Raw genomic sequence first — 15,794 nt, 5'->3', positions numbered from 1 at the left:
ATGGATTATTATACATGATGTTTATTCACCTCATTTTTTTTTTTTTTTTGTCATGGCTCAGTTTGGACACAAGTCCTATCCCATCTTGCAAGTTCTTTCCACATAGTTCTCCTTAATCTGTGTGTGTTTTATCCTTGTCTCTATAATCTAGCAGCTTCAAACTTGTTTACGCCCTTCTGGCATTGAGAGCATTAACCTTTATTTTAATGGAAAATTTTAAGATATTTTCTAGCATTTTTTTTTCATTTTGTACAGTTTAATTTTTTTTTTTACTGTGCCACTGTTGATATTGTATTGGTGTCATACTGTATTTTTCATAAAGGTATCTTCGTTTTAAGTAGTTTGTTCAAAATTCTATTTGCCCTATTGTTCTGTTATTATTTTTTTTCAGAAGACAAGGCTATTTAGGGATGCATGTACCATGTTACAGCACTCAGTTCAGTAATGTCAAGGAGAAAACTTATAGCTATTCAGAAGGGGTTGCGTCAGTCTCCCTCCCCCCTCACATGAGGATATGACTTACCTATGTTGCCCCTTCACTTCTAACAAACAGAAAGCTTGTTTAAACGTTAGTCTCCTTTGTCTCAGCTTCATTTAACAGCCCTGACACTGTGTTTCCAAACCTTTACTTTGGCTCTGACTTTCACTTTATCACCCGTTTCTCTCCCTTTGCTCTAATTATTGCCAATGTTCTAAAAATAATTACCTTGTAATCTGTGATTAACAGAACGGCCCCCTGTATGGCCTTACTATGTGATGGTTTTGAGTATTTTCAAATACATCTTATAAGACAAGCCATCTTTGTAAGATTCACTTACTGGTGTCTCACAAATAATATAAGGTCCATCAATAGCAAAGCAGTGGATAGTTCATAGTTGAATTGGTAAAATTCCACCTGTGTGCTTTGAAAATGTCAGTCCCCGCCTGGCTTGACTTGGGCATTTGAGGTTCCAAAGTCCAACACTTGTCCACTCTGCTCTTCCCAGTCTGTGGCCAGTAAGAGCTCCATGGTAAGGATGTGAATGGTGAGGTCTGGACATGGTCTCCACCGCCTTCCCAAGGCCAGTGCACAAAGCTAACAGCCCTGAGGACCTCCATGTGCAGCATCCTGACCTCTCTCTTCCTCATTCCAGCCAATGTGGCCTGGTCAGGCCACCCTTTGAATTTCAGATTTTACTCCACCCCCTCACTGGATCTGAATTCCATCGTAAGCTCCAGCCGGGTAAACTGGGAACTTCGTTCTCTGAGTTACTTTTAAACAATCCCTCTTCCCTGGGCTCAATCTGGAATTTTTTTTTTTTTTTTTTTTTTTTTTTACTGTAACTGCATCCTGCTGCACATCTCTGTGCTTGAACTCTGAGTCAACCACCCATGCAGAGGAGAATTTGCTTTCCAGGAGCCCTAGAACCATGTGTCCTCATCCTACACAACTCTGCACGTAGCCAGACATAGGCATCAGGCTTGCCTTGAGTCTGTGGACTCGCGAATGAAACTCCTAACTTCTCCTCTGATTGACTGGTCCTCCTTCCTTGCAAGTTTTCGTTATTATTCTTCTGGGTATCTTTGTTTTTTCAGTCAGGATCTCCTAACATGCTTTTGAAGAGGTGGGGTCAGGACCTTTTCTCCTCTAACAAGTCAGCCAATGTCTCAGTGGTTTAAGGTACTACAAGTATGATTCTCGCACATAACGGTCCAACGTGTGTCCCTGGTCAGCAGGTGTGCTCACTAGTGCTCTGACCCATGTGACACGCTGGGGACATCTCTTCAGCACCTGGCTTCTAAGGTCACTCTGCTCTTTGCTTCAAAGTGCAAAAGGGAGACATTTATGGGTCAAACCTGGAAGTCGTGTATACCTATAGTCCTTTGTTGACAAAACACCTAACTCTTAGAGAAGCTGAAAAATGTAGACTCCCAGTGTGACCAGAAAAATAATAAAAGGAAACAAGGACTATTGATCCATAAGCAACCTTTGTCAGACACAGAAGAAACTATACAGAACACTGTAAACATATGTATGCCTCACCAAAAACCATTAAGATCATAGCATATACTTGAAATTATACTTAATCATGACAGACACTTAAAGTAGCTTAAAAATGTCTTTAGAATAAGAATCAGGTAAAATAACCACACCAGGCACAATAATCATGTATCAGATCTGGGAGTTTATAGTTAGGGAATTTAAAATGGTAAAACTATGAAAAAGAATATATATTATAAAAGTATATATATATATATATATATATATACACACATATATATATACACACACACATATATATATATATCTGAATCACTTTCCTGTACAGCAGAAATTAACACAAGACTGTAAATCAACTATTCATCAATAAAATAAATTTTTAAAAATAATAATAAAATGGTAAAACTGCAAGGAATATGAACAAACCTAAATAATTTCCAAAGTTATTATCTTAACGCCATCTATTTGGATGACACTGAGGAGAAATATGGCAATGATTAACAACCGAAGCACGGTTCAGAGGGCTTGTTTTCTAATGAGGAGATCAATATGTAAATAACAGAATCTATGATGAAGTCCAGAGGAAATAACTTAGAGAGAATGAACTAAAAGAGATGTGGAAGGATCTTGACTTCTGCTGGCATCGAACTAACCTAATTTGATTGCCCGACTCATGGCCCACACAGCAGTGATTTTCTCTGGCATTGTCAGTATGACACTTTCAAGGGTCACGTTTCAGTAATGAACTTCTCCTCCATTTGCTGAGACATCTATCAGCATGCAAATGTCAACATCACTAACCCCCTTTCTTAATCTTCTATTCAAATTCAAAAATAAATTACCTGTTCTCTTTAGGGTCAAACTCCCATATCTTGGAGATGAGCAATGATATTAAATTACTGAAAATAACAAGAGGATAAACAAATAAATTGAAATGGTCTCTGGGGAAATGCACAATGCACTATTGTCTATTAGCTATATAGTCAGTAGTTTGTTTTCCTGCCCTTCTCGTCTGTTCCATCAACCTTCCCAGGAGAATGTCTCTCTAGCTCCTTTGTCCACACTGGCCACTCATATCATGCATTAGTCCATCATCTTTCCATGATTAATAGAGAGTCACTTTTGTGCAAGATTTTGCTTTATATCATTTGTGGAATATTTTTATGAATTGTAAAATTATCAGATTTATCATGGTATAAGTCTTCACACGCTAGCTCCTGGATTTTCTCCAGCTACATGTTCACTACTTCTAACTTCCTGTACACATGTACTTGTTTCTTTGTCATATTGGGCTCCTGTCAGTTCCCTGTTCCCTTTGCTCTGTGGATATTGCTCTATGTACCTAGAAGGGCCACCCTACTTCACTCACCTTGAAAATTCATTCTCCTCAGTCAAGTCTCATCTTAAGCTCCTCTTCTAGGAGAACTTCCCTAACATACCCTGCTAACTTTATTTCACCATGTTGTATTCTGTCACTGAATCTTGAACACATTTCTCCCATGGAACAGGCTTATGTATCTTTCTGTACCTGCGACTATTCACTAGTCCATGAACTCTTTGAGGGCAGGAACTATATTTTTTTCCTATATTTTTAACACCTGACACTCTAGGAACCCAATAAGTTCCTGTTCTATTGTAAAGCACAGGGAACTATACTTAATACTTTGTAGTAACCTATCAGGGAAAAGAATCTGAAAAAGGATATATATATTATATATATATTCATATACATATATACGAATCATTCTGCTGTACACTGGAAACTAACAGGATATTGTAAATCAACTATACTTCAATTACAAAAGAAAAAACAAAGAATCAATCAAGGAGTCTATGCCTCCATTGTGGGAGATAAGCTGTACACACAAAACCAAATCTTTCATTTATTTATTCATATATGTATTTAGTACCTTCTCCCTGTGCCAAGTGTTGTACTTGGCAGGAAGAACAAAAAGGATGAGTAACACATGGCGCTTGATCTGGAGGCGCTCACTTTCTTATGCAGTAGTAGACATGCAAATACCTTATTTCAGTGATGCTAAGATATTATTGATCATAACATATGCCATTATGTTATGTGCTACTAACACATATAAAATACTGTCAAAGCAACCGTGACACATTGCACTTATTATGTAGAATTCTTACTTATTCTTCTTGAAAGAGCCTTTTAAGACATTCCAAATTAAACTGGTTAACTATTCTTAAAATGTCTTCACATTTGAACTTTGATTCTTTTGAATCCCTTTTCAACTCAGAGGGGTGCCTCCTGGGTTTATCCAATCAATATTATCCTCTCTGCTCAACATAAGCATTCATTGTTGTTGCTGAGCTTCTTAAAATAATTCATGAAGAACTAAAAGCCATTCAGCTAGGTTTGTAATATTCACTCCTTTGAATGTTGCCCAAAACTTCTGATATGTCACCTTCCTCCTCTCCTCTCTACAATTAATTTGATGCTAGGGGTTAAAAACATTTCCACATTTTGCTTCTGGAAGTTTCTTCTAAATTCTGATGGTGTTGCTTTTGTTGCTTGTGCATGCACAGGCCATGACACGGACATCATCACTGATGTTTTAGTTGACAGCAACTATAAGATGACATTGATTAAAAGACACATCCCGAGTTCAGAGATGTGAAAATGTGAAAGTCAATCAATCAATCAATGGCATTTTAGAACTGACAAAATACAGCATAATCTATCACAACTCCTGCTAGAATCATCATAAGCAGAGCACATTACAGGAATGCAGAAGATCATTTGATTATTTTTGCCTGATGAATCTAGGAAACCTCTGCATAGGTGTAGAAATAGTGATATTTAGAGTTGAATTTGTGATACTTCAATAAAAAGAATGCAGAATGAGTGTAACCTAATATACATTGTTATGTTTACACAAATCTTGTAGAAATAGATGGCAAGTTTGACTTTCAGGTCTCCAATGAGGTTCACATAGAACAGGTGAAAAGTGTCATAAATATTCCACAGAAATAATCTTACGTACGATGTGCATATATTAAATATCGACTACTGAAGCTATTAAAACTTAATGTCATTTTTGACAAAATGAATGTTTTAAGGTGAAGAATATTGTACAAAGGTGCACATTTGTTTGCAAAATATATTTAATGTTTAATGGTATCAGTGAAGGTAACTTCAAATTGGAGACATAATTGAATTTGAAATGCATAAAATTATAAAAAGAACAAAATTTAGGGCTTCCCTGGTGGTGCAGTGGTTAAGAATCTGCCTGCCAATGCAAGGGACATGGGTTTGAGCCCTGGTCCAGGAAGATCCCATATGCCATGGAGCAACTAAGCCTGTGCACCACAACTACTGAGCCTGTGCTCTAGAGCCTGCAAGCCACAACTACTGAGCCCACATGCCACAACTACTGAAGCCTGCACGCCTAGAGTCCATGCTCCACAACAGGAGAAGCCACCGCAATGAGAAGCCCGCGCACTGCACGAAGAGCAGCCCCCGCTCGCCGCAACTAGAGAAAGCCCACGTGCAGCAACGAAGACCCAACGCAGCCAAAACTAAATAAATAAATTTAAAAAAACCCCAAATTTAAATATTTTTATAGTAAAAATAATTATTACAAGTCTTATTTAGTGAATAGAATGAAAACACAAACTCTCTCCAAATGTATATATACTATTACTACTGCTTCTTGCTCCGTAAGAAAAAATAATGACAACAACAATAACAACAATAATTATCATTTATTGAATGATCGATACATGCCAGGCACTGTCATAAGGGTTTACATGGATTTAACTCATTTAAACTCTGTGTGACAGGTACTCTTATTGTTCTGGTACAGAAGATGGGGAACCAGAGCGGAGCCAGGTTGTCTAATCCCAGAGCAGAGCATCTTCACCAGCATCCATGCCATTGCTGAGGGAGACTTGAGGAAGATACAAGACAGCTGGCCAATGGGCAGAGCAAGTGGGCTTTGGGAAGGACAGTGTGGCCCAGTAGATGAACACAGGCCTTCAAGTCAGGTGAATCTGTGTTCAAGTTGTGACTCACCACTTATCTGTTACATGATTTAGGACAATTTCCTTAATCTAGTGGAACCTCAGTTTCTTCCTATCAAAATTGGATGTATTATCTATCTTGCAAGAATGTTAGGATAACTAGAAACAATGTTTTCCTGAAGGATCCAAGTAGAACAATCAAATGATTATCTGTGCGATAAATTCTCAAGATAATGGGAATCTACAATAGAGGTTAGGAAAGGAGCAGCTAGAACATGATAGGAAGGGAAGACACTTAATTGTGAACAGAAGAGACCAGAGTTTAATTCTGTCTCTATGAGTCCTTATCTGTGTGCCTTTGAGCAGGGTACTCCAACAACTTGAGTCAGTTTTATCCTCTTTAAATAGAGATGGTAATACCTGCCCCTGCATTGTAAGATGAGTAAGAGAATCTGAGTAAAGCACAAAGCACAGAGTTCCACAACTATAAATACTAATTGCTGTTCTACTTCTCCACCATTGCTCCCCATTCAATTTAGTCTAAGAGATTATTAGATTATTAGTAAGACTTTCTACTGCTGAATACCAACCAATTTGAAGGGAGGGTGGTATCGTCCATGGATAGGAGTCAAAGACCCTTCAACGGACATGACTGTTACATCTCGTTTGCAATTTAGAGAAAGTGTAATTCAATCCCTTGCTTTACAAGAGGAGGAATCTGAGACTCAGTGGTGGAGAGAGACGTCCAAAGGACACGAAGCTGCCAGTGCAGAGCTTGGCCTCATTTCCATCTGGGGGCATCAGGTCAGTCACCATAGTCATTTCCTCTGGGCAATGTTAAAAAATATAAAAAATCAGTGAACAGGAAAAATACTCCTGTGCTTCTTGTTTAAATGCAATCTAAAACTAATAAAGGAATGATAACAGCATCCCCGCTCAATAAGATTAACATGTTCTAACAGAGGTTTTTTAAATTTCAAATATTTCTCATACTTTTAAAAATGTAAGCCTCACACCTGCCCTGTAAATTACACAGGAGAGGAAGCATCTAACTTACTATGCAAACCAATAAACTACCTCTACTAGTTAGAGATGGTCCCCAGGCTCCAACTGTAAGTTCTGGGGCAGGAACTCCAACTCCTAGGTCAGCTTGCATTTCTACCTACAGTTCAGGTCTCAGTGCCCAGTTGGGTGAAGGTTTGTTTTTCTCAAAGACACAAAATATATTCAAATGTAACTTTTCTGCTCCTTTAATTTTCTTGGTCTGTTTCTCTGGGAGAAACTTTTGCCAAATCTTGCCTAGCATTTTAAGTGATTTTTTTAAACATCTGAAGTTTAGAAAGTGTTTAACATGACCAACATGAAAGGTTGAAGAATTAAACTTGGAGAACAAGAGACTTTCAGTCTCTGGGAGTGCTTGGGATGTGAGAATAAAAAGGCCAAATTGCAGCATAATTTTAAACTATTCTGACAGCTCTTATGAAGAAGAAAAATAGGGAACTCTTCTGTCAGTAGATTTATTTTATTTTATTTTATTTTTAAATGTGCACAATTCCTGGTGGCAGGTAAACTAATATAGTCAGGACAGTATAAATTCCACAGAGCATATTCTTTATAGTTTATGACTTATCCCCCCCAGAACAATAGCAAAAGGATTCACAAAAAATGTGTTTAATAAAAGAACATGTTCCCTTCTATCTGTATATTTTATAGGCCTCAGAAATATTTGGAAGGAAGTCTTGAGTTGGAGTAAACTAATAAAAATAAAACATGACCAGTTGTCACAGACCACATACCAGAGATAACCACTTCAAGAGGATTTTAAATTCTCGTACAAATGAGAGTTGACTCCATCGAGGAAGAATGGATGTTGTATGTGAGGACAAGTTAGAAGTACACAGAAATCCCTTCTCAAGCTGGAGTCTTTAGCATTTTACCAGATATGAAGTAAAGGCATCGTACCCATTAATGTGCAGTCACAAGACGGTGGGCACTGGTTGTCTGCTTACAACAGCTCTCAAATCAAGTTCTCAGTTTTAGAATTAATAGTGAAATAAGCAGTGAGGGGAGCCTGTGAAACAGACCATTCTTGATATTTTATAGATTCTTTGAAAATAAAAAAGGTTTTTATATTCTAAAACACGATACAAATGAACTTATTTACAAAACAGAAACAGACACAGACGTAGGAAACAAACTTACAGTTACTAAAGGGGAAAGGGGGCAGAGGGATAAATTAGAAGTTTGGGATTAACAGATACACACTACTGTATATAAAACAGATAAACAACAAGGTCCTACTGTATAGCACAGGGAATTATATTCAATATATTGTAATAACCTGTAATATATTTCATTACAATATATTGTAATGAAAAAGAATCTGAAAAAGAATATATATACATATATGCATAACTGAATCACTTTGCTGTACACTAGAAACTAACACAACATTGTAAATCAATTACACTTCAATAAAAATAAATAAATTAGTTAATTAAAAGAATGTTTTTCTACATATCTAAGTATAAACATACTAAGTATTTGTATCTTAATTCTTTGAAAAAATATTTTGAGACAAAAAATAAAATATATAGAATAAAAATCATATATGTATATGATTTTATGATCATATATGATCATAAACTCAAACACTCATTCACATGCATATATGCATATATGTATGTGTGTATATACACACACACACACACACATATATATACACACACACACACACACACACACACATATATATATACACACACACACACACACACACACACACACACACACACACACACACACATATACATATAGCCACTACAAGTGTCTCCCTTTACTTTCTCCTGTTGCCCTGGGTGTGTCTTACCATTTTGCTGTATAAAACAAAAAGACACTATGGAAAAAACAATGACAGGAGAGTTCAGTCCCAGTCTTTCCATTTTATTAATTAATTTAATTTAATTTAATTTAATTTTTATATTTTTTTGCTGTGCTGCGTGGCTTGCAGGATCCTAATTCCCTGACCAGGGATCGAACCTGGGCCCCCTCAGTGAAAGCGCCACATCCTAACCACCGCTAGGGAATTCCCCGTCTTTCCATTTTAAAAGGAAAATAGCAGAATGGAAAAGGGCTTTAGGGTTAATGTTCTGAGCCAAACAAATTCTGGATTAAATTCAGGCCATCCTAGCAAGATGATTTTAATCTGCCAAGTCTCAATGTTCCCATCTGTAAAATTAGAATACATTAAAGAAGTCTACGATGAATATTTTTATTAAGATCTAATTTTATAAAATAGGAAAAATAATCTGCATAGTGCCTAGCATGCAGTGTACCTTCAATAAATGTAAATTATTCTTACCATTGTTATTTTAATTCTTAACTGTGTATTTTCCAGACTGTCTTCACCTTCTGAAGTTTCACAGTCTTGATTTGTATAAATACAGCTAGTTGCTAATGTCGGCCTCTCCCTGCACAGTTTATAACTTCCATGAGACACAGCTTGGGGAAGGATGTGGGACACCATAGAATATAAAACTATGCTTTGTAAACATTAGGATGAATGTACAACTCATAGAATAGAATAAAACAAGTGTCTTTCTTTTTTTTGGTTCCTCTGCTTTTATTGGGGGTCATCTTACTCTACCCTTGGATAGAAACGTGGGTAGATGCCACAGACTTTCCTCACAATGCCAGATAATAGCGAGTCCAGTGCTCACATTGTCACAAAACCAAGTCAGAGTCCATCTATCCAAGGGGATAGTGCTCTGTATTATAGAGGAACAAACCACAGACACATGCCTGCAACAGTGTGATGCATCAAAAAAGCATTGCATTAAGTGAAAGAAGCCAGATGTAAAAAATTACGTCCTGTATGATTCATTTGTGTGATTTTCTGGAAAAGGTGAAACAAGAGGGCCAGAAATCTGATCAGTAACTTGCTAGTGGTGAGTACATTGATACTTTGGGGTTACCCCAGGGGAGCAGGCAGGAACTTTGAAGGTGATGAAAATGATTTTACCTAATTTTGGTGGTGGTTACGCAAAAGTATATATGTGACAGAATTCATTGAACTGTGTACCTAAAAAGGGAGATTTTCCTGTATATAAATTATACTTCACTAATCCTGATGTCTCTCTCTCTCTCACACACACATACACACACAGCTGAGATTTTCATTCTCTAGATTTCAAAGAAGAGTAAGAGAAGAATTTATGGGTACCTTAAACTTCTTGATTGTATTAGTATCTTCATGATAATACAGAGAGATAATTCCTAACAAGAATGCTTTAAAGCTTTCAGGAGTAGTGTAGGTGCGAGTTAGAAGTTAGAAAATGTCTTACTTGAATGGATATTGTGATAATAATATTATTAATTGTTTACCATATTTTAGTCACTGGAACGTTTATTACACTCATTTTCTAGAAGGGAAAACTGAGGCATAAAGAAGTAGAGGTTAAATGCCTTGCGCAAGTCACACAGGTTTTTCTTGCTTTTTGAAGAATGTCAGAGCCAGCATTCGATCCCAGAAGATCTGACTCCTGTGCTGTAGGGCATACTACGTGTTACCTGTGTAGGCTGGTTTGGGCCTGCTGGCTGACTCCTTCTCTTGCAGGTGCTTTTATATAGTTTAAAGTGTCATCCCCAGAACATTTTCCATGCAGTTTCCTATTTATCTGTATACCAGATTTCTGCTTGAAAGTGCTGAATGCAGAAGCTGAATGCTCTTACAATCTGCCTTTCTGAGATGGAATGATACGGCGTTAGCTTCCTCTTCCACGTGGCCTGCTGATGGTGCCTGAGATGCATGTGTGCATCTTTTGCCTCTCAAGCAGCCCCCTCTCCTGTTACTATAGCCAGCTTTTTTTTTTTTTTTTTTTTTTTTTTTCGGTACGCGGGCCTCTCATTGTTGTGGCCTCTCCCGTTGCGGAGCACAGGCTCCGGACGCGCAGGCTCAGCGGCCATGGCTCACGGGCCCAGCCGCACCGCGGCACGTGGGATCTTCCCGGACCGGGGCGCAAACCCGGGTCCCCTGCATCGGCAGGCGGACTCTCAACCACTGCGCCACCAGGGAAGCCCTATAGCCTGCTTTTGAATTCTCAGGCATGGGTTTGTGCTAGTCCTCTGTTTCTCCCAAAGGTAGGGGACATATTTAAACTCTGAGTCATCCTAAGAAAGCTTCCTCACAAGACTTGATATTAAGGAAGTAGCTTCTGCCCCCCATCCTGCCCCCCTGACACACACACATGCTAGGCTTGATGTGAAGGAGATTGACCTCTTCCCACACATGCCTCCCCAGGTCTACTTCGTGGATGTGCAGCCAGTGCAATTGCACAGGGCACCATGCTTTGAGGGGGCTCCACACATAGGGGTCAGTACTTCGTGAGTTAGTTACGATGTTTGAATGAGCGCCGGGGGGTGGAGCCCACACTCACATAAGGTCTCGGGTCTCTCCATCTTCCTGCCTCCCTGGCTTGGGTTCTCTGACCCCAGCAGGGGCCTGAGCATAGGTGCTGGAAGGGTCACAGTAAAGCACAGGTACCCATGTTTGGTGCTATGCGATAGGTCAGGGCCCTGGGTGATTGCCTGCACCCCCTGAGCAATATCCCTGTACCCAAGGGAGTGAAACATTAAGTAGCAAATAAAAATGATGAATCAAAGAGACTGAAGAAGAAAGGGGTAAAAAAAAAACTCACAACTTTTTCTTTGCTGTTAGAATAAGGCTCCTGCATTTGCAATTTGTATTTTGGGTCCGAAAAGTTATGGCCATAGCCCAGCACCCACCCTATCCTTTTGGGCTGGAAAGAGATGCACAGTCTGACTACAGCCTCCTCCAAAGACAGTTTGGCATGATTCAAAGTACTTTTATTTTTTTCCACCCTCTGATTCTTTTTATATCCTGGTGTTTCTTTGAGGTCCAGGAGTTGTGGAATTACTTCTTAAAATGTATTTTGATTCAGGCATTTCACATCTATCATATTCGCTCTCTTGTTCAAAGTTCCATTTTTATATTCTGTTTAAAAATGTGAAATTTTTTTCCTGCCCTTAACATGTTTTATTCTTCAGCTCGACTTCTCACCCAGGAAAGCAGTAGTTATGTTTTTAATACCATTGGTGAGTTAGAAGTTGAAGCCTTGTTTCGAAAAGGTTATATTAAGAATAATCAATATCTGTCTTTGATTTCAAAAAAAAATATAGTAAGCACTTATGAAGTCCTAACTCTGTGCCAGACACCAGCCTAAGTGCATTCTGTACCTTAACTCGCTGCATCTTCACAATGTTCTGATGCACTGGATACTGTTATTAATGTTTTATAAATGAGGAATTTCAAGCGGGGCGAGGTTACTACATAGCCCACAGTCAAAAACCCTAGCAAGTAGTCTAACCAGAATTAAGATCAAAACACTTTACCTCCAGACTCCATGCTCTTAATTGACTTGGGTGCTCTAACCTTGGAGGTACTGGAATTGTTACTTGCAGAGTCTTTATCCTCCCCTGCTTCATGAAGAGCAGTAATAATGATATCAGTGTCTTCACCAAAGACTCACCCAGGGACATGCTATTAGTGTTATATAATTTAATTTTAAAAACAACTCTGTGAATTAGGTATTATCCCGAGTTTGAAGATGAGGAAGTTGAGGTTTAAAAAGGAGGAAAACTTGATCTTGTTCGTAAGTCTACTAGATGTGACATCCATCCACTTGAATTCCAGGTCTTCCCGAAGCCATGTACTTTGGTGCTGAAGAGCATGGCATCTGCCACCATGACTATCGCTGCAGCTGGCTCTATCCCCACTGGCTTGCTCCTGAGAGCCTGCTATATGCATCTCTTACCAATTCTACATTCAGCGATGTCAGGTTGCTCTCTTGAGATTAGCCATGGTGGGTATATTTACACTACAGCAATCAACAAAGACTAGAAATGGTCCCCTCCCCGTTTGGGGAGCTGGCTTACCAACACAACACTGTGTGACCTTCAGGAAATTACTAAACCATTATGCAGCCTTTCTATTTGCCACCATTTCCTGATTTACTCTTGTCATTTATACCTGCTAAGCCTTTTCCCATTGGACTAGGAAATTATTCTCCATTGATTTCTTGTCTGAACTGTTGGTCCAACACTGAATCTAGTCATCTCCCTACTTCAGTACACTTTCCACACCTCTGCCAGAATCATTATTTTATTCTGGTTTTTTTTTTTGGTTTGAAAATGAAAAATGAAATGAAAAAATATAAAAAAAATTTTATATTTCACGTTTAAAAAAAATAAATTTAGTTTTTTATTTTTAGCTGTGTTGGGTCTTCGTTGCTCTGCACGGGCTTTTCTCTAGTTGCGGCGAGCGGGGTCTACTTTTCGTTGCGGTGCACGGGTTTCCCATTGCGGTGGCTTCTCTTTTTTGCAAGCTCTAGGTGCCTGGGCTTCAGTAGATGTGTCTCTCAGGCTCAATAGCTGTGGCTCGCAGGCTCTAGAGTGCAGGCTCAATAGTTGTTGCACACAGGCTTAGCTGCTCAGCGGCATGTGGGATCTTCCTGGACCAGGGCTCGAGCCAGTGTCCCCTGCATTGGCAGGCAGATTCTTAACCACTGCAACACCAGGGAAGCCCTCTGCCACTTCAAGTTTTTAAATATTCTAAAGTTTTATTATATTTGCATAAGGTAACTTAATTACCTTCTGAAACAACGGTGGTATCAATAAACATAAAAAATATTAATACAACAATTACAGTGTGATATATTAATAATAGATTGAATTTGCATAAAATAATAATAGATGATAAATACAAATGTAATACATTTTCTAGGAGATCAAATGAAGGCCGAACAAAGGACTATCTGTAGTTTGGATCTGAAATTATAATTAGGAATTAAGTGGGCCAACCAGAGGGCTAAGAATGCCCACGGTTAAATGCAAACTCACAGTGCAGAATGACACAGGAAACTTCCTTTTCTGTGTAAGGACGATATCTCCCTTTCCTTACTTACATAGCATATTTTCTCTGAGGACCACATACTAGATTATATGCAAAGCATATTAAAAATTGTATAAACTTTATGTAGTATTACCAAGTCTTCTTGTTCCAAAAACTTGCTTGTTTACAGGTGAAGAGTTTGCAGCTGAAAACACAAAATATGACTTTTTATATTTTCTGCAAAATCCAAATATAAGCTTTTGGGGGTGTTTTTTACAGAAAATAATTTGCTTCAGTCATTATCTGACTTTCTGACTTTAATTTTTTAAATGTTAATATTCAAACATAAACTAAGATTCATCAGTCTCTAAGACTTGGAATATGTGTAGTTTTATTTATCCCCAGGTGTTTAACATCAAAATCAATTGAATTATTCGACACAACAGCTGAGGGATGCTTTTCCTGCATTTGTATAGATTATTGGATTTTATACCCTTAAGACAGGCAAATTAATTTGCCCTATGGCTCTGTTCTCACTGGTAATGTAGGAATGCTCCCACCTCAAAACTTTGTGGGGGAAGTTGAATATTTTTTATTTAGCTTTTTAAAAACGTTTTTTATTGGTTTCTTCATTTGTTTTGCTTTTCGAACTTTCAGATTATGTTCTCTTTTAAAAGGAATTTCCAAAGTTAAATATCTGAGCACATAGATGGAGTCAGTGCTGCAGCCACCTGTGTGTCCAAAGTATTCCATTTGATAGTTAGAAGGAAAAGCTATTTAGAATATAATTGTACAAACAAAGCCCTTAGGGTCAGACGACTTGTATTCTGGATACCCTTCTTCAAACAATGGCATCTTTGCATCTTGGAGAAATCACTCACACATTAGCATCAGCTTTCTTATCTATTTAATGGAGGGTGTACGCTGCCTGGCTAACAGACACATTATTACTTGTTCTTAGTTTAATTATTATTAAATTGTCATGTTGAATCTGATGCCCTGAAGGAGTCTCTAGGATACCAAGTTGAATTATACAAGCCAATTTGATAATAAGTTCAAAAGTTATCTAATTGAATCTCTCTTTTTCCCATGGAGAAACTGAGCTGCAGAAATTGTGATGAGGCAAGAGGCTCTTGGCAAATTGGGCCAAAGCTATGACCAGAAAATCACATCTCCTTACCGAGGAGGAAGCAAAGCTGCAAAGATGTTATTGCTCTGAAATGCATCTTTTTAGATTGTAGGCTTTGGGAAGAATTTCCAAATATGCCACTTAAATATGTCGGGGGTGTCATGTAAGAGACACCTTGAGAGAGACCATAAAGGACTCCCAGGACTTGAGCGTCACTGTGCTGATGGATCTTATTGACTTAAAGCAAAACACACAGCTAAGCACTGTGAGTTTGTTTTATTCAGGGTCTTACTGAGGACCGTAACCCGGGAGACAGCCTCTCAGTAGCTCTGAGGGAACTATTTAAAGAGACAGTGGAGAGGTCATTTTATATATGATTTTTGACTCGGGAATAAAGGCAGACAAGCATACCTTCTTAGGCAAAGATTACTGCTGGTCCTATCTCAAGTTAATTATTTCAGTGTTTTTCTATGTCTGGGGAGACGCAAGAATCTGGGTTCATTAAAATTCTTCCTGAGATATGCATATTATTATCTATGGGGCCTGGTTTTCCAAAGCACCGAGTGCCTCATCCCGTTTTTTATCCTGAATTTCTATCAGGGCAGACTGTCAGTGACTTCAGTAACTATTAATCCTTGTGGAGATGGTGAGCAATGCTCTTTGTTTGTCTCTGTTTACAATCTCATCTACAACACAGCGAATGAGGCCCCAGAGCTGCAAAGGCCCTCTTAAAGAAACACATCATCACAAAGCCAAAGTAAAACCAACAGACAAACTGTGCACCTTAATCA

This window comes from Tursiops truncatus, chromosome 14 (assembly GCF_011762595.2).
Source record: "Tursiops truncatus isolate mTurTru1 chromosome 14, mTurTru1.mat.Y, whole genome shotgun sequence".
NCBI classification, from domain to species: Eukaryota; Metazoa; Chordata; class Mammalia; order Artiodactyla; family Delphinidae; genus Tursiops; species Tursiops truncatus.
Note: the sequence above shows the minus strand (reverse complement) of the source record.